This window comes from Nicotiana tabacum, chromosome 9, assembly GCF_000715075.1.
Source record: "Nicotiana tabacum cultivar K326 chromosome 9, ASM71507v2, whole genome shotgun sequence".
NCBI classification, from domain to species: domain Eukaryota; kingdom Viridiplantae; phylum Streptophyta; class Magnoliopsida; order Solanales; family Solanaceae; genus Nicotiana; species Nicotiana tabacum.
In genome coordinates, this window is record NC_134088.1 from 4,451,737 (window position 1) to 4,467,472 (window position 15,736).

Genomic DNA, 15,736 nt, shown 5'->3' on the forward strand with positions numbered 1-15,736 from the left:
ATATTTTTGTTCTAGGAGTCAGTATTTTCTTAAGGGGTACATCAAAGATTAAAAAGTCATTTATTATGGACGAGAGAGAATATGTATAAAAAGTAATCAACTCTAAATTTGAGGCCTTCAAATACTTTTTGTTTTCTTGTCAAATATTTTGAAACTAATTCAGTTTGCCATCCTAATACTCATATTATATTTTTGATCGAAGGGAGTAAAAACATTTGAAGTTGACTGTTGATACCACACTCAGTGGCGGAGCTATAATCAGAGAAGGATAGTCGTCGAAAAATTATATTGTATATATAAATCAAATAATATTTTTTTAAACATATTTATTAAATCTTGAACTGTACTATTAATGAAATTCTTGAGTTGAAAATTCGTTCAAATAGGAGAAATTGAGGTGTTGAATTACTTCACATATTACTACTATATAACTAACTTCAGCATCTTTAATATTAGAACATAGGACAATGTTATGTAATAGAATAGTGCGCTGGTTAAAAATAATAAATAGAAATGGAAAAGGTTGGAAAAGAAAGAAATGGGTATGTTTTTCATGCCAAAATCAATTTTTTTTTTTTTTAAAACAAACAATTTTCTTGTCTGTAATTTTAGTTGGTGCTTCTACTCAAATAGGATCACAGACTTCTTTCCTTTTCCTTTGAGTCGTCGAATTATATTCACGAGAGTTTATTTATATAGGAGAAAATGAGTTTTTCCATTATCATTTACAATTTGAACAAAATAAAATAACCTATAAACATTTTATGTGTTTTATTTACAGACCGTATATGTAATTTTTTTAAATCTTTTTTTCTGAAAAATATCATACAACTAAACGAACATTTTTAATGATCATAAAAACGATCTCCCAATTGTGCACATGACTGTTTCGAACAATTGGAAGTGTAATTAATTTTTTATTATTTTTGGTCATGGCTAGAATTGACCTAATATATCAAAGTTATTTATCGTTTAATTAGTTTCTGTCTCGAAATATTTTTCACATAGCAGAGGGAGAAATTCAAAAATAGCCAGATTTACAAGTAATCATTTAAAAATAGCCACAGTTTCAAGAGTAATCGAAATTTAGCCATTTTTTATATAAAGATAAATCTGAACGAAAACACTATTCAAAATCCAGAAAAATACTCTTATATAATATACTGAAATTTCAATATAATATACTAGAACTCCACTATATTATACTGGAATTCCAGTATAATATACCGGTCCAGCATAATATACTAGAGATTGGAGATAGTATATTATACCGGAACTTTCCGCGTGTTGGGATTTCATCATAATATGCTGGAAGTTCATATACAGGTGCACCGATCTCCAGTATATTATGCTGGAACTTTCCGTGTTACAGCAAAATAGTGGCTATTTTTCAATGACTTTGCAAACGCTGACTATTTTTGAATGACTAGTCTCAAAACTGGCTAGGCCGTGCTATTTTTACACAAGCAGTTGGTGAATTTGTCTTGACCCAACTAAGGAGATCATGAGGCCCATGATTGACATTTGGTGGGGCCACCTTGGCTTGCGAACGTCTAATATAAAAAAATGGAATTTTTATATTTCTATACACTATATGAAACTATATTACTCTCCCTACTTAAGTTTTACTATAATTATATTTTATATACCTAATTACCATTTATGTACATTTTAAGGGAATTAGTGATAATAATTAGTGTCCTAAAATTACTCTACATATCTTCCACTCTAGGGCTGTTCAAAACCGATCCGAAACCGAAAATCGATCCGAACCGAAGCCTAATGGCTTACTGGTAACGGCTTAACGGCTTAACGGACGGGGAACGGATTAAATTTTTTTTATTAACGGCTTATCAGTTTGGGGGCGGATTATTCAATTTTCTTAACGGATAATCCGTTAACCCGTTAAGAATATAAATATATATATATTTTTATATAAAACAAACCCATATTAGATATATAAAAAAAAGTTGAACTTGAATAATAAAAAAACAAACCCATGTGGCCATGTATACTAAATTACTAACCCATGTATTCTAACTTCTAAGACTAAAACAGTAAAACTATTAAACTAACGCACTCCTCCTAATTCCTATCCTAATCCAAAGAAACCAGCAGTCCAGGCGTCCAGCAGTCTCATTCTCATTTCTCAACCCTAACGCCTAAGTCCTAACGACAGTCGACAAAAATCAAAATCACAGATCAACTATTAATACTTACTTACTGCATATCAACTGAAGTTTGATATGCAGTAACTAGTGGGGCTTATAGCAAAATTTGGCTAAGCTGAACTTGACCAACTCTGGCAAAGCAAATTGAATGCATCATATTGCCTCTGAATTTTTTTTTTTTTATGGCAATTCATTATTTCTAAGACGAGGAGAATGGGAGATATTTAGTGAATATGTATGTTAGCCGTTAGGCCGATAAACTGTCCGATAAGAGCTAAACCGATATCAATCCGTCCGATATCTTATCGGGTGGCTAACGGATTAATACATTTAAAAGCCGAAAACCGTTAAGCCAAACCGTTAGGAGTAAAAAGCCGCCCAATCCGTCCGATAAACATCCCTATATCCACTCCCTCATGTTTCTCTCTCCACATTCCACCCCCTTCCCCCACTTATCTTGCATCACCCACGATTCCACCATTGACAACTATTAAAAAGCTTTAAAGCTTTGAATTCGAATTTGATTTTTCAAAAAATATTATTTGTTTGAATTGGATGTTGTTGCAAAGAATTGGAAATTCTCTCTATGTCTCTCTCTATCTCTCATTCCCTAATTTCATTAATGTAAAGCAAAGGAAAAGAGAGCATCAATTCTACCATTGACAACCATTAAAAAGTTATGAAGCTTTGAATTCAAATTTGGGTTTTCAAAAATCATTATTTGTTTGGATTGGGTATTGTTGCAAACAATTGGGAATATGATTTGGAGTTTATATCTCAATTTTGAGGGGTTTTGGTGAAGACTAGACTTGATTTTGGCTGAATTTCAGATTGAAACTCGAAGAAGAAGAAGAAGAAGAAGAAGAAGAAGAAGAAGAAGAAGAAGAAGAAGACATGATATACATTATATTTGCGGAATTGTAGTAAAATTGTAGAAAAGTTATATTCTGTTGTTTATATATATTTCTTTTATTTATTTAACTATTATATGAAAGTTGAACAACATTGTATAAAAATTATATTTAAGTTGTATGATATTGTAGTTAGTATATAACTGAGTAGAAATAATGTATGAAAATTGTAGATAAGTTGTATAATATATAATTAGTTGTATGAAATTTATTTTTACTGTGTATAAATCAGATACAAAATATACAAAAGACATATTGTATAAATTTTGTTTAAAATTTGTATTCAAGTTGTATGTTATTATATTTATAGTTAATTGGGTAGAAATAATGTGTGAAAGTTGTAGATGTTTTGGTTGCTCCTTTGGCACTTTTAGAAAATCTGTTGCTATTTCCATGTAATGGACATGTGGGATTACAAGAGGTTTTCGATCTTGCATGCATGTGATATAGGAGAGTACTATATTATGGACAGTATTTCCTTTGAGAGTTATTTCAAGAGAGAAACAAAGTAGCAGGCAAGAAAGATATTGAGATATTAGTTAAATTAATGAAAGAGAAAACAACGGTAAAAGGAAAACTTGATTAGATTTGTAAAAAAATAAAAAGAGAAGGAGAAAGAGAGCTGGCCACTTGCATAGACGTTAGCTTCACTAGAACTTGAACGTCAAATCTACCAATTGTCACTACACCATACACTAGCTTGACTATGTTCCAAGGCCAACTTTGTTGATCACTACTAGAAATTCGGTAATTAGCAATCACAAAAATCGATCAATGTTGGTTGGTTTTGGCAAATTACCGACCAAAACGCGTCCAAACACGCTTGGTCGCTATTTTGGTGGTCATTTTAGTATACCGACCAAGGTTGGTCGCTAATTACCGACCAAGATTGATCGGTCAATTAAAAGGACCAAGGTTGGTCGCAAAAAAAAAACGATCAAAGTTGGTCGGTATTTTAATTATGTAATCAAAAGATTCACCATTTGGGAATCGAACCGGGGTGTGTACTGTGGCAGGATACTATTTTACCACTAGACCATTGGTGCATTTTGTTTTAAGATTGTCTTATTTTTTATTTATACTGTTTAATTGTATTTTTGCACAAAAATAACCGGCCAAAGTTGATCGGTTTATTAAAATGAACAGCCGAATTTACCGACCAAAGTTGGTCGGTTTCTTGAAAAATAAATTTAGCGGGAATCAAAAATAGTTTCCCGCATTTTTGCGCCAAAGAAAACCAACCAAAGTTGATCGGTTTCGTAAAAAAAATTAATATATTTTAAAAAACCAACCAACTTTGGTCAATTTTTGGCTGGTTTTTTGACCGATCAAAGTTGGTCGGTTTTTCTTGATCGGTTTTTGCCGAATATCTAGTAGTGGATCTTGTTTGCAGTCTAATATACAGAGCTTTGTTTAAGAATCACCTTATAAGCAGCATAGATTGCGATAGAATCCTTCCATCATTATTCATCAAGCTTCTAAAATGAATGGAGCAGTAGTTTTGGATTATCGAGAGTGAGTTACTAGATTTTAAGTTTCTTTTGAACTTAGGAATAAACTCACCTGAAAATTAAGAACTAAGAACCAAAGTGCATTTCACTGTAAAAATATAGCACTGTTGCTAAAGGGAACACAAATACGAGATTATGAGTTCAAATTCTATCGATTTCCCAAGTTAGAAACTTCCTATAGGATTGGAATAGTTTGGATCAAGTGGTATCATTTAAAAAGAAAGGGGTAACTAAATCCCTTGATTGAAGGCACAAATAATGGATTTGAGAGCATTTTAAGGTGGATTGTATATATTCTGTAAACAAAACTTGGTTATACCGGGTAATTAACTAAACATGGACATTAAAGATAATAAACTTTCAAATAGTGTATAGGTATGAAAAAATCCCTGAAAATATTAATCTAAATAGTCGTCTATCCAAAAAATAACAAGTATATATATGATCATACAAAATTAATGTATAATCTATTTATATCAACAAGGCTGTTAGTATTTGCTGTTAATATTTTTAACAGAACGACCAAATATGTAACTTTCCCATATAAAAATGCTCAATTAATTGCCATCATCGAGCAATTCGACAACAAACTTCAAAGTGTCACGATCCGGATGTCCCATCCTAGGGAGTCGTGATGACTCTTACTAGTGAAAGCTAGGCAAGCCTACCGTTTGAATAATTTACCTTTTTCCCATTTTTAATTTTTTAACAATTATGAACCAACAATTTATAAACAGCGGAAGAAACAAATAAAACCATTTAAATATTTTCAATACAATTTCTTAAACAAAGACTACCCAGAATTGGTGTCACAACTTCACAGACAGTCTAGGAAAACTACAGACAAGGTCCGAAAAATAAATACAACACTGTTTCTGAATACATAAATGAAACAGGATGAAAGGATAGAGGGAGACGTCAGGGCTTGCGGACGCCTGCAGGACTACCTTGGATCTTCGAAGGGACTGAAGGCAGCAATCCAAAGCTATGGTCCGTATGCTCCAGTACCGGGATCTGCACACAGTGCAGAGTATAGTATCAGCACAATCGACCCCATGTGTTGGTAAGTGCCTAGCCTAACCTCGGTGAAGTAGTTACGAGGCTAGGACCAGACTACCAAATAAACCTGTGCAGTTAAATCATATACAACAGAAAATAAAAGCAGGAACGTACAATTAAGAAGGGGGGGGTCACGACCCAAAATCCCAACTCGGTCATGATGGCGTCTCTCGTGAGGACAAGGCCACCCAATCAACAAAACAGTACATCTCTTTATAATTACTTAGCAGGAATAAGTCTAAATCATGGGCAATATAATCTTAAATGCGAAATAAACGTGATAGAACAAGGAAAACCCTCCCAACTCAGCCCGAAATCGGGGTGTCACAAGTTATGAGCTACTACAGAGTTTACTAATATTTTACAAAGTCTAGAATTATCATAAATAACAAAGATAAGGGAGAAAACGGGGCTGCGGACGTCAACAGCTACCTCGTTACTCCTAGTCACCGCCTGGTCTGGAAAGAATCAGCGCTCAGGAGCGAACTCAGCTCTGCCTGTATCTGCACACATGGTGCAGGGAGTAATGTGAGTACTCCGACCCAGTGAGTAATAAAAATAAATAATGACTGAAAACATGAAATCTCATAACGACACAATATAGCGCTATCCCAAGCAGTAAAATCAGTTTTACAGTAAAATAGTGAGTATCAAATAATTCTTCTTTTAAAACAGTAAAGACAAATAATTTCCACAGAAAGGATAAATCAAAAGCTTGCCCCTCGGGCTCAATATGTAAATCTCAGTATAGTATCAGCCCCTCGGGCTCACTCCCAACTCACCAGCACACAACATCAGCCCCTCGGGCTCACTCCCAACTCACCACACACAAGCAACGGCCTCTCGGGCCTACTCCCAACTCACCTGGGTACCCTGCGCTCACTGGAGGTGTGTATAGACTCCGGAGGGGCTCCTACAGCCCAAGCGCAATATCAATAGGCCTGAAAGCCTTCACACATCACACACGAGGCCTGAAAGCCTCCTCATATAACACTCGAGGCCTGAAAGCCTCCTCACATCACTCAACATATCCTCACGTATGGCCCTCGGCCTCAATCAGTCCAGAAAATAATCATAAGCCTCTTGGACATCAGTAAAACAATAGTACTCAGCTCAACAGCATTATAAATATCATTAAATCTCGAGTTGAGTATAAATGTAGCTGAGTTCACAAAATAATATAATTCAATTGGACTGAGTTCAAATAATATTTCAATTCGTGAGGAAAATAGTGATGTAAATTCACAAAAGATTTCAGATAATTGGCACGAAGCCCAAATATGGCAATAAGCCCAATCATAGTGAAAAACAATAAATCTTTATCAGTTACGCGGTAAAAATATCAACTGGGATGGACCAAGTCACAATCACCAATAGTAAATGACCTCGCGTTCGTCATACAACGCGTGTCTCATCTCAACATAGCAGTATGTTGTGCAATCCGGGGTTTCAAACCCTCAGTGTATCATTTAAAATCATTACTCACCTCGAACCGGTGAAATCTATAGCTTGCGATGCCTTTGTCCCTCAAATCGGCCTCCACGCGCGTCGAATCTAACTAAAATCAGAGCGAATACATTACAATATGCTAAGGGAACAATAACCAATCGAAAATACTCGAAAAATGCTAAAAATCACGAAGTTGGCAAAACCCGAGCCCCGGGCTCACTTCTCGAAAAATTACGAAAGTCACATCACTGGATTCCTCATCTCGCCACGAGTCCGTACATATAAAATTTACCAAAATCGGAGTTCAAATGACCCCTCAAATCTTCAATTCTTATTTTCAAATCCCTAGGTCCAAAATCTCCAATTTATACCTCAAAAACATGTAATCTAGTCGGATTATTCGATGATAATTCAATATTATGGAGTAGAAATAATCACAAGTGACTTACCTCAAGATTTCTCATGATTTCTTGCTCAAAAATCGCCCCAAACCGTGTTATTTCGCAAGAAAATAGGTAAAAAAAACGAGCAGAAACGCAGCAGCTTTTAATAAGCAAATCTGGTCGCTAAAGACCCAAATCTAGTCGCTAAAGGTGCTAATATGGTCGCTAAAAGTGCCACACCAGACCTGATGCACCAGCACTCTTTAATTTCACTAAAAAGGCTCTAACTCCTTCATACGAACTCGAAATTAGACGATTCTTGTTCCTATGAGTCACAAATAATAATACGAACACAACCCTTCAATCGAAACTCAATTCAGAGCTCATTTGCCCAGTACGATATCCATTTCGCTCGTTAAACAATTACTCATGTTTCGCGTCAAAAACCCAATCGCGACTTGATGAAATTAGACCAAAATTTCCAGATCAGTCGTATAATTCATCATCAAAATTCCAGAAGTCTCGGAATCAAATTTGGATCTCTAGAACTAAAAATGAACATTTAGATCATTACATTTATGCTCAAAACGGCAAAAATCTTCTAAAAACTCTTCCAAAATTTGTCTGAGCCTCATGGGGTCCCAACAAAGTATACTAACAAGTCCCATAATATGACACAAACTTAGTTGTTTCTTCGAATCACCAAAAACAACGCAAAAATACTAAATTCACCTCGGATTCAAGCCTATGAACTTTAAAACTTCTAATTTTCACATCCGATGTCGAAACATGTCAAAACTAGTCCGAATGATCTCAAATTTTGCAGACAAGTCCAAAATGACATAACGAAGCTACAAAAATTCTCGGAATTCCATTCCGACCGTCGGATCAAAATGTCACCTATCAACCGGAAATCGCCAAAATACTAACTTCGCCAAAATGAGCTAATTTCTTCACCGGACCTCCAAAATTAATTCCGATTGCCCTCCTAGGCCTTAAATCATCCCCCGAAACTAACCGAATCATCGGAATTCAATTCCGAGCCCTCTAACTCACAAATCAACGTCCGGTTGACTTTTCCAAACTAATTCTTCCTTAAAGAGACTAATTGTCCCATTTCATACCAAACTCGATCCGAATTGACTCAAATTCACCAAGTACACATATTGAAACATGAATAAGCATTTAATGGGGAATACGGGACAAAAATACAGGAAACGATGGTTCGGGTCATTACAGGGGGGAACATGCTGCGGGGAAACATCAAATGATAATAGAAGGACAACGGGTAAATACAAGGAATACTATAACTCAATTATCAACAAGAATCAGAAATCAAACAAGTGCACGGTATCACCCTTTGTGCTTTTACTCTCGTCCTCACCACAAGAATCAATATAATCTACACGGCATCACCCTTCGTGCTTTTACTCTCGTCCTCACCATAAAATCAATATAATCGGCATGGAATTGTACATCGTGTAGCACGGCATCACCCTTCGTGCTTTTACACTCTTCCTCACAAAATCATATACGGCATCACCCTTCGTGTTTTAACACTCTCTCACCAAAACAATGCACGGCATCACCCTTTGTGCTTTAACACTCTTCATCACCCAAAAAAATAGTACAACAATTAAATTCCGGCAAGGGAACAATATAAAAAAAATATCAACATCCCGGTAAGGGAGATCGCATTAAAAGCAATAACATCCCGGCAAGGGAGACAATATAATAATCCTCTTCTCTTTTTTACATTACTTCACAACTCACTACACCTTGATCCAATGCTCTATAAGGTTCAATTACCAATTTTACTTCCACAATTTATTTTACAACTTGAGCCAACACTCTTCAATACTCAATTACCAATATTACTTCCACAAGCTTTGCTCAAATAGAATCATCACATAAGGCATGAACAATACGAACAGAGTCATAATAATCATAATATAAGACTCATGGGCATGCTTGACACCAACGTATAGATACTCCTCAACATGCCTATACACCGTACTCAACAAATAACACATAGCAAATAGGACACAACTCCTAATCCCTCCAGCTAAGGTTAGACCAAACACTTACCTCAAACTTCCACGGCTAACTCAAGTCTCAAACACCGCTTTTCCTTTAGAATTCGCCTCCAAATAACTCGTATCTAGTCGAAATTGATTTAACAATATTAATAAATGCTAAAGAATTCATACCCAATGCTTAATTATAAGTTTTCTATCATTTTCCCCAAAAAGTCAAAAATCGACCCCAGACCTGCTTGGTTGAAACTCGAGGTTCGGATCTAAACCCAATCACCCATTCATCCACGAGCTCGAATATGCAATTAGTTTCAAAATCCGACCCCAAAACGAGGTCTAAATTTCAATTATTCAAAAAGTCCTAACTCTACCCAAATTCCTAATTTCTTCCATAAAAGTTCTTAGTTTTTGCTTTAAAAGTGATGAAAAACAGTAAGGAATTGAAAGAACAATGATTAGCTATGATTTGGGGATGATAATTATTGAAGAAAATCGTTCTTATGGCTATAAATCTCGAAAATATGGTGAAGAAGAAGGTTTGCCCGTTTTTAAAAGAGTATTTATATTAGCTGGGCAACAGACATATGTGTTCACACTCAAAAGCATGCGTTCGCATAGGGTAAGGGAAACTGGGCAGTGCGCTCGCGAGGGGGGTGCGATCGCATAGAGTACTGGTCCTCCCCTCCCCCATGCCTGTTTTAATTATATGCGTTCGCACAGAAGGGAGTGCGTTCGCACAGCTTGCCCAAACGAAGCTTCGCGATCGCACACTGAATGCTACGTTCGCACAATACACAAAATAGGCCCCCCTGAGACTACACTATGCAATCACGAACCTATCTATGCGATCGCATAGCACAAAAACCTAGACACTAGCAAACAGCAAAAATACCAGATTTTCTAAGTCCAAAAACACTCCGACGACTATATGAAACTCACCCAACCCCTCGGGGCTCCAAACCAAACATGTACGCTACCTCAAAAATATCCTACGGACTTACTCGTGCGATCAAATCGCCAAAATAACATCTTAAACAACGAATTTAGCATAGAAATCTAAGAAAAATCTCAAAACTTTCAAAGTTTCAAACTTCACAAATACGGGTCCAAATCACATCAAACGACCTCCGTTTCTTACCAAATTTTACACGCACCACTCAAACATCATATTGAACCTGTACCGGGCTCCGGAACCAAAATACGGGCCTGATACCATAAAGTTCAAATATAATCAAATTTCCAAAAACTCTTATATTTTCAGTAAAATAATTTCTTTCAAAAATTCATTTCTCGGTCTTGGGACCTCGGAATTCGATTCCGAACATATGCCCAAGTCCCATACTACGGACCCTCCGAGACAGCATAGGTCTGGGTCCGTTTACCCAAAATGTTGACCGAAGTCAACTTAAATTCAATTTTAAAGGTTAAATTAATATTTTCATCACATTTCCATATAAAAGCGTTCCGGATATACGCCCGGACTGCGCACGCAAATCGAGGTAAGGAAAAAGGAGGCTTCTAAGGCCTCGAAACACAGAATTTACTCGTAAATCAAGTGATGATCTTTTGGGTCATCACACAAAGGGAAACAACTCCATTCATTTTACATGATTCTGTTCGATTTAAGCATGGACGTTAAGAAAGAAAGAAAAAATAATAGAATTTATGATCTTAAACAAGCTAAGTCATGTCATTTGTATGGTTATAAATCATATTTATTAAGGGTAAATGAACAGCTTAAAATTAAATCATTTTCAAATATTGCGACATGTCATTTTTTCGAAACAAAGAAAAAAAAGGTATTGTCACATATATAACTATACTTTAGCTAATACTAAATGAATGAAGATTTGATGTATCTGTCAAAGGTGTTAGTATGAATAAGAGTGTGGTAATTGAAACTTTAAATTTTTTTTTTAAAGAAAAACTTAAGCAGTTGGAGATGATTAAGAATAATATAACGAATTAATTCAGACTTTTAAATAGTTTGAGAACCTATACTACCTTTTGCCTTAAAATAAGTTCAAATTAGCCAGTCAAAATAATGGGGCTAAGAGATAAAGTATTGACGGTATATATATTAGACACATAGGGGCTAAGAGATAAAGTATTGACGGTATATATATTAGACACATAGCTTTGACAATTTTATTCAAGTACTTTGTACTGAATAAAATGAAAAGACCATAAGTTATAAGAACCAAGACAAAAATGAACGTAAATCACATGATTTTCACTACTAGAAATTAATAGTTGTAGCACATGTGACGCCCAAAGGATGGGCATATTGCTAGACTGGCAAGCTTTTGAATTAGAGGTATATATGACATTTTAGGCAATCTTAGGCATATGGACGCGCGATTTGGACACTATAATGGTATATACCAAGAAACAAATTTTCTAGGTCTGTTAGGTCGAGCAAACAATAGGTGTCATGAGCTTGAATTGTCATTGTATGCTTGGCCTAACAGACCTCACAGATGTGTCCGTCGGGCTACACCTTTATTAAGTCTAGAACGTGTGTATCATATAACCTTGTGTTCTGTCTTACATTTCATTTTTCTTTCATTTTTGGATGTGAAAATTGCCGAAAGTGTTATTATATGTACCTTATTCATGAGCTTACCAACCTAAATGCTTGTCAGTCCTTTTCTTTGATCTGCCCTTATCAGCTGCCCGATCCGTTATGAGAGTCACATCTCCTACTTTTTTTTGGGACCAAGTTCTAAAATTATTACAAAGCTAAAGAATTAGAAATTAAGTAACGAGATATGAATGAGAAACAATATAATATTCATATTTGAAGATAGTTATCAACATCACTAGTGATATATTGTTGTTAGCAAGAACAAACCTAAATGCTTTTGAATTTAGACATTTGCCACAAGCTAACAACTTTTGCAGTAGAATCATATGTATTCATTCATCCTTAATCAGAGGGTCTAGGGTTCGAGCATTAGATATGAAGTTACCTTTGATAGAAAATGCTACATATACTCCCAAATGAGATTTTTCGACACCAATTCAGATTAATAGGATTCCAAAGCAATTAATACCGAATACCAATTAAAAAACCAACCAAAAAAATAAAGAAGTTTGACATTTGCCACTAGAGCAAGGACTCATTGGCTTATTCCTCCTTAAGATCCAGAAATAAAAAGTAAAATCAAGAGATAAATTACCTATCAATTTAATTCCTTTTGGCTCATTTATTACTTTTTTATCCATCTCTTTTGATGTCAATTAGCCTCAACCATTGGTTCCTTTGACAGCATAATTCTACCAAATATATCCTACAACAATATTGAAATATAATCCTCTAAGTTGTAACACCTAAAATAAGATTTGAAATTAGATTAAGGTCTTATTTGTTTTGTTTTTTTTTAAGATTAAAACATCTGAATCTGAATACACATCTGAACATACTAAGATGTGTATTAAGATCTGAATACTAATTAATTAAGACTATTTGATTTTTAACATCTGAATGTATAAAATTTATCTTTATTTAAAAATTAATAAACATAAAATTCAAATAAAATATTAACTAATTTAATATTCTATCAATAAAGTATATAATTTTTTAAAATATGATAGTTGTTGGTGGTGATGGCTAACAGGTGAATACCAACTAGAGGCGGTAATTGGTGGTAGTTTTGGTTGATGATGGTGGTTCATGATAGTAGCTAATAGTGATTGGTAGCGGTGACGATTATGATTGAGGATGGCGGTGGTGGGTGGTGATAGTTAATAATGGCAGGTAGTGATAGTAGTTGTGACTGAGGAAGGTGGTGGGTGGGTGGGTGGGTGGTAGTAGGCTATAATGATGGCCAGTGCCGGCTATGGTTGTTGATGGCGATGGGGTGGTCAGTTGTGGTAGTTGAGGTGGATGACTGTTGATTGTGGGTGAGAATGATGGTGGTCGGAGTGGTGGGTAGGGATGTACAAACCGAACCGGAAAACCGCATCAAATCGAAAAGTCAAACCGAACCGATTAAAAAATCCGACTAGGTTTGGTTTGATTTGGTTTGGTATTGAGTAAAAAAAAAATCTGAACCAAACAGACATATAAATATATAATTTTTATATATACTTTTAAGATTTTATATAGAATTTTCTTTAAAAAAATGTCTAGAATATTTGCGATTCTCTTGCGGGATATAATATTTAATAGTATATGAAGTGCTCCATATTTATTAACCTTAAATAAAGGGTTGTACGATCATTTTCTCATCAAGTATTATTGAAATGAGTCAATCTCTTTGTTCTTCCATATTCATATCATATGTTAAGATCTATTAAATCATTATATCTTTTCGGATGTGAAGTGATTATTATGATTTAGGTATCATATTGATTTTTATGTTTAATTACTAAATTCGGTTAACTTTGAAAGTGTGCATCAACGAAACATTATTGTCGGACGACTAAAAAAATAACTATTATGTGTTACTAAGAAAAATCTCTCATAAGAATATTTTAATAGATAATATATTTGTCAATTTTTTTTATATTTTTACTAAACATATATTTACTTATCAAAAATTTAACAAAGTAAGATTGAAATAATATTTAAGTAACAAAAAACCCGAAAACCCCGAAAAATCCGCCAAAATCGAACCAATCCAAACCGATATAGTTGGTTTGGTTTGGTTTTGATAAAATTCCGAACCAACCCAGTCCATGTACAACCCTAGTGGTGGGGATAGTGAGTGGTGATGGTCGATAATGGTGGCGGCTATGATTGAGGATGATGGTGGCGTGGTGGTGGTGGAGGTGGTGGTGGGGGGTGAGGGTGGTGGTGGCATGATGGTAGTTGACAATGGTAGACTGTGATGGCAGTTAATAATGAGTATGTGATAGCATCTTAATGAAATTAAATCTCAGTTATAGATCTTAATCATACAGACCTATTCAGACTCATTAAGTTATTGTGAAGTAAAAAAAAACAAACACACATAATGATTAAAATTTGAATAATTAAGATTCAGACTTAAAAAACAAATACACTTAATGTCTGAGATCTGAATGGTTAAACTTCAGACATTCATTAAGTGCAAACAAATAAGGTGTAAGCATGAAACTCTTATGTTAAAATTCACACCTATCGTTACATATCTATTTTCTCATTTTCAAAATGCAAATGGAAACTCTTAAGTTAAAATTCCGAGAAACGGAAAAATTATAGGTGTAAGCATGCAAAATTTATTGAATTTAAATTCAATAAAATAATTTGGATTATATTGAAATATATTAGTCCAAATAAATATTGTGGGTTAATATAATTGGATTAATTGCTTAAGTCCAATAAATATTGATTGGGCTAGCCCATTTGGTTGGGTTACAAATGATGAACCCACTTTATTAGGCCCAATATATCATCTTCCTAGAGGCCCAGTTTGGTGTCACGTGTCAAATGACGTGGCACGCCAAGTCAAACGGAAGAGCCAATGGGATCATGCCATGTGTCAAAATAACAAGGCATGCCAAGTCACACTAAAAGGCCAATGAAATCGGGCCATGTGTGCAAGTGACATGTTCTGACCAATCAAATGCGGCTATGTCACACTTCAATTTGATTGGTCGGAAAGAGTTTGTTCTTATCACAACTCCTCCCTTCCACAACTCTAAATAGGGGTTTTCATAACTCAAAAAAGAGACCAGAAGTTATAACAAGAAGCAAGAGAGAGCTCGTGGATCAAACACCACAAATTTCTCTACAAGTTTCAAGTTTCAAGCAATCAAGTTCAAGTTCAAGCACAAGAACGAAGAACAAATCAATGTCAAGTAGAAGCAATCAAGCTAAAGCTCAAGAACAAGATCATTGTTCGTGGCGACAACTACATATTCAAGTTCAAGCTCAAAGGCCCTTGAATTTATTTACTATTGAGAAGAAGAATCAGAGGAATCATAGAGATTGTGCACTCAAATATTTGAAATAAAACACTACGATTGTTACGATATTTTTCGGTCTTGATTTTATTTTCTCGACGCAAATTTATTATCTATAATAGGTCTGACAAAAAAAGGAAAACCCCTACTTACTTAGGGTGTGCCATGTTAATTATGTTACTTAATTGCGTGTTAATTCAAATTCTATTTGGCAGTCAAATTTGCCACTATGCTCGAGTGGAATAATTTGTATTAATAGCGAAATCCCCTGTCTCATTTCTTAAATAATGACCAATGAATTAAATTAGTTCAATTTTTATACAC